The sequence below is a fragment of the Myotis davidii genome, unplaced genomic scaffold (genome assembly GCF_000327345.1).
Source record: "Myotis davidii unplaced genomic scaffold, ASM32734v1 scaffold1, whole genome shotgun sequence".
NCBI lineage: Eukaryota > Metazoa > Chordata > Mammalia > Chiroptera > Vespertilionidae > Myotis > Myotis davidii.
Window position 1 is genome coordinate 9,812,428 of NW_006294681.1, and position 5,639 is coordinate 9,818,066.

Consider the following 5,639-nt stretch of genomic DNA (forward strand, 5'->3'; position numbering starts at 1 on the left):
ATAAGGGTTTTGCCTGCCTCCACAGGGTTGACATAAGGACACAAAAAATGAATGTAGTAAAGATATCAGGAAATACCTAACATGCCTTGAACTAGTGCTCCGTAAATACTGGCTTCTCTTTCTTCTTTTCGATAAGGATCTTCCATATTTACTTTCAGCTGGGGCAGGAGACCAGGGAGGATTCAAGAACCAGTAAAGGTCAGTGGTTTATGTCGGCTGAAAGGAAAGCGAGGAGCAGGAGAGAAAGGCTAAAATACTGACACGGGCCTGGGAATTTGCCAGGGGCAGGGAGGTGTATGTTTAAATTGTTGGTACCTTTCAGAAGTAGCTTTCAGCTGGAAATTCCTGTTAGGACAGGATTGTGGGAAACTTTCTATTTTGAACTAAAATAACTTACTGCTTAAAAAAAAATCCTGGTCAGTTTCTGTTTGCGATCCCTTGACCTTATTTTCATTGTCAATGAAGTTTCTTGTAGGAGCAATTGAGAGGAGTGTATAAGTGTGCAATGGCTGGTATGGTGAGATAGGAGAACCATTTAGAAGCTGTGTTTGCAAAGCCAGTGTACTATCTTTACTTACATAATGCGTTATTTAGGGTGGGCTTACAAGGGGGAGGGGAGTTCATAAAGATAATTTTCCACAATAAAAAGTTGATCTAAAGTTAAATTCTGTGGTGTCATTTCCTTGGTTATAACCCTGTACTCCACACCCCTCCTCCACATGCCAGCGCCCTGAGGCTAAAATCCAAATTCTTTAATATGACAGATAAACATTTATGATCTTCCTGTAGCATAGTGTGTGGCCTCATCTTTTACTGCTCTACCTCTCCCGTACTAGCCTGAAGCCTAAGTAAACTATTTAAAATTCCAATAGTATCCCATGTTCTCTTTTGGATTTTTGTAAATTATTTTCGTCCTACCTGAATCATTTTCTTCTTCCACACTGTTTGTCTTCAAACTCCTACTTATGCTTTATATTCTACTTTGGAAGTCACTTCTTCCAGGAAGTCATCCTCAAATCTCTTAAGACTGGGTCAATTGTCTTCTTCACCATGTGCTTCTATAGTTTCCAATACTTGCTTCTATTGTGGAAAAAAAAATCACATTGTGCAGTAATTATCTATATACTATCCCTCCCTCCAAACACACACACACACACACACACACACACACACACACACAACTGTGGATGTTGAGGGGACAAGGCTATCTGGTCAACCCTGTATCCCAAGTACAACAAAAAGCCTTTATAAGGCCATGAAGTACCATTATGGAATCAAACTTATATGTTTATGTACACATGTGTGTGTCTGCTTTCATAAAAGCCTATTGAAATCATGAAAAAAATGTTAAAATTAGTTAGGATGCTAGACGTTTTCCTGAAGCTCAAATGGGATAATACAGTGAAATATTAACATTGTACTGACACATAATAAGCAGTAATAAGTGGTGGTAACCACTTAATGTTGTTGTTATTATTAAGGTCAGTGAAATGTTCAGTTTCCTGAGTTCTGTGATGACCATCCACCTGGGCAATATCCTTCCTTGCTCTGCATTTGGCTGATCTCAGTTTAGGTTGCTGTATCCCCTCAGATCTCTCCTGCAATTAATTAGCTTTCCACTCCTATGTAACAGACTGAATAGTGTTCCCAAAGATATCCAGGTCCTAATGCCTGGATCCTGTGAACATTACCTTATACGGCGAAAGAGGCTTTGAAGATGTTATTAAATGAAGAATCGTGAGGTGAGGAGATTATTCTGGGTTATCCAGGTGAGTCCCAATGCAACCACAGGCATCCTTATATGAGGGAGATTTGACAAACAGAAGAGGCAAGTGACCACGGAGGCAAGATGTTGTGCTGCTGGCCTTGATGATGGAGGAAAAGGTCCGTGAGCCAAGACATGCAAGGACTGCAGCCCTTGCGGATGGCAAAGCTAAGGAAACAAATTCCTCTCTAGAGACTCCAGAGGGAGCCTGACCCTCCCGATACCTTGATTTTGCCCAATAAACCTGATTTGGGGCTTCTTACCTCCAGAATTGTAAGAGAATAAATCGGTGGTGTTTTAATACACTACATTTGTGGTAATTTGTTACAGCAATACACCCTCCAAACCATCATGACCCATTCATTTGGTTTCCATAAGGAGAGATGTTTTTCTGAACACTCCTGGCCTTTTGCCCCTTGGGTTTGTTTCATGGGTAAATGCTATTTGCTGCCATAATCCCCTTCACTTCTTTTTTTCTGTTAGTATGTTGTTTGTTTTCCTACCACCTGCATCATCAGTTCTGTGAGGACAGAGTCCAGGTTTGTTTTCTTAGTCTTGGCTTCCTTAACCCTTTTCCTGGAGCATGACATTACATTCAAATGTGTGAAATTACCCATGGTAGACCATTGGCAGTTTCATATGATTCAATCTAAGGTTCTTAATTAAGGTGTGTTGAATAAAAACATCTAAGGAGAAAAGTAATTTAAGTTCTTTAAGTGTCAGGGACTGGTCCTGAACCCCATCCCCATCTCTTCAGTTCCCTAATCATGGAAGCCAGGAAGATCACATGGGTGAGGGAGTCCCACAGCTAGAAGCCACGTCTCCGGTCATTTCTTGCCCTGTAAATACAATAGTTACATCTAATTACCGAATGCAAGCAAACTCAGAGTTATAAGACAAAAAACAGGACTCTGGATTTCATCATGTAGAGTGTTTTGCTGTAATTAGCTCATTAATCTTGGCAATAGCCCTACACATCGATGCTGTGTATTCTCACTTTACAGATAAGGACATTGAGACACAGAGAGTATAAGTAGCTTGTCCAAGACCATGTTACTTGCTAGTGGCAGTGCTGTGATTTAAGTTCCGTATGATTCCAAACCCCACCCTCCATTGCCTTGAGAAGCACCGATCGAGGCAGAGGCATTAGCAGCACAAGGTAACATATGAGAGACTTGTGTGTGTCTGTCTCTGGGACACAGCACTTGAGGGAGGATTGGTCTCTTAAATTTCATGAAAGGATTTTCTAGTACATCTGAGTACAATGAGCCCCAGTGTGAAAAGGATGCAATTCTGCTGATAACTCTGTCCTGCAAACTAGTAAGTCATTTTCTGCCCGCATAGGAGCTAATATTTATCACCAGAAAAACTGGCATTTTACAAGACCTGTAAGTTTAAACAGTTCAGAAAGGTCACAGGAAACAAGAGGCAAAAAGAATGGGTCTGTTTGGAAATAAAACAACTGTATACAAAGCTTTCTTTGGAGAACTAATAATATTTGGGTAAAATTAGCAAATTTAGATTATTGTGTCATTATCAATAAGATTTTTTAGGATAATTTCCCTCGATAGGTTTATTTTCCCCTCAGGCTTAAGGTATATAACTGACAATTAAAATTGTATATATGTAAGGTGCACAGTGTAATAATTTGGTATATGTATAGCTGTGAAATGAATGCCAAAGTCAAAATAAGACACCCATCACTTTACACACTTTTCTATTATTTTTGTGGTAAGAACACTTAAGATGTACTCTCTTAGCAAATTTTAAGTGTACATTACAGTATTATTAACTACTAGAGGCCTAGTGCATGAAATTCATGCATGGATAGGGTCTCTAGGCCTGGCTGGCGATAAGGGCGGATCAGGGCCTTCTGGCTGCAGGCCGGGGCCTTCCTTTGTTCCATGCTGTCCCCTGGGGGTCAGCACACATCATAGCGAGTGGTCGAACTCCCAGTCAGTTGAACTCCCGAGGGGACAATTTGCATATTAGCCTTTTATTATATAGGATAGTTAACATAGTGAACATCCATAGAACATATTCATCTTATAGCTGGAAACTTGTATCCTTTGACTAACAATTCTTCATTTCCCCTATCCCTTAGCTTCTGGCAACTACCATTCTACTCTGTTTCTATAACTATGACTTCTAAAATTCCACAAACAAGCCTTACCACCCAGTATTTGCCTCTTTACATCTGACTTATCATAAATAAGTTTTTAAAATATTTTATTGATTTTTTACAGAGAGGAAGGGAGAGGGATAGAGAGTTAGAAACATCGATGAGAGAGAAACATCGATCAGCTGCCTCCTGCACACTCCCTACTGGGGATGTGCCCACAACCAAGGTACATGCCCTTGACCGGAATCAAACCTGGGACCCTTGAGTCTGCAGGCTGACGCTCTATCCACTGAGCCAAACCGGCTAGGGCATAAATACGTTTTTATATATATTTTTATATTGCAGACAATTTCCTACGACCTACTATTTTATAGAATTAAACAAGGTTTAGCAAAAATATGTTTGGTGGGTTTTGTAATAGATATATAGATATATCACTGCCTTACTTGCAATCACAATGCACTAATTGAGACCTGGGGGTTGTGTTATAGTGGAGGCTGTTGGTCTAGTCTACTGAGCTAAATTCATGATGCTGGTACATTTCTCATTGTCAACATTTGAAGACACAAATGTCTAAGGTGTTTTATTCTGGTGTATTTAGTTGAGCCTATTCTAAGCATCAAGAGACCAAGTTTAAATGAAAAATGCCAAAGGTGAGGGCGTGTGCTGTGTCTTATCTCCTATAGTGTGCGTTCCCACAGAGTAATATCCTTTTTACTATCTAGGGGAACACTGATGTTCAGATTCCCACTGCAATGCCCTCTTGCAATTTCCTTCCTTATCACTCCAGAAATGAGACAGATGGTGAGGGGCACTCGGGATCCACATTTACTATATGCGTCATACCGTCTAAGCTAAATGGAACTTTCAACTCAGTTTTGTCAAAGGCAGTATTTGTTGAAAGCCAGTGATTTACAAGACACATTGATAGTCACTGCAAAGACCTAAAGCTCTTGATTGATTGCTATTAAGCAACCTCCTTTTCTGGAGTACATCGGACATCGAGAGGGCTGCCTGTGAGCATTTATTATACTGGGAGGTTGGGATTGTGAATGGAGCTTAGTCAGAGGTGTGCTTCTCTAGGCCTGAGTCTGTGCTCAGGAAGTCACTCAAACAAGAGAATTTGATGAATATTTACTGTGTAGATGCTCCGTGCCTTTCTCTAAACACAAGCTCCAAAAAAAAATTTAACTGAATAGGCATTTATTGGGTATTTATAGAGCTCCTGTCATGTACCTGGCACTGTGTTGAGTGTAGGGGATTCACTGTAGAGCTTGATTCTCAGTCCTTGCCTCAAAGAACACGCACAACATGACATGTGCAACAGAGAGGCAGCAGCAAGATGGTCAACAAAGGGGCAGGTACAAGACAGCAGAGCCCTGGTCAACTCAGTTTCCGCCACTATTTTCATTTGCTTCACCAAACCTTCTTTCCCCACCCTGTCCGCCGTGCTTTGCACCCAGGAGGCTGGTCTGTTATTGCTACTCCATGTAATTGCTGCCCCTTCCTTATGGCTTCATGCTGAGCTTGGAGAGCACCCCTAGGGAACTGAAGAGAGGAAAACAGTGAAGTCATAATATTTACCCCTCACTCCTTCCCTGGGAAAGCCATTAAGAATTAATGTCTTTGAAACTGCTGAAAGTTATACAAACCCACCTTTTATATGTAAGATAATAATCAAAATAGGCAGTACATGTTGTCGACCAAGCATAAATTAATCAGGAGGCTTTGCTAAAATAAAAAATGACCAAG

The 5,639-nt window shown here is 40.7% G+C and overlaps 1 long non-coding RNA gene across 1 annotated transcript; it reads right to left on the reverse strand.

The window, feature by feature from the left end:
• Positions 1-923: 923 nt before the first annotated feature.
• Positions 924-5,430, reverse strand: LOC107183986. Its single transcript, XR_001514805.1, has 3 exons — positions 5,326-5,430; positions 1,692-2,604; positions 924-1,080 (listed from the first exon to the last, which is right to left on the reverse strand). It is a non-coding gene; the product is annotated as an uncharacterized LOC107183986 (long non-coding RNA).
• Between the last annotated feature and the right edge of the window lie 209 nt (positions 5,431-5,639).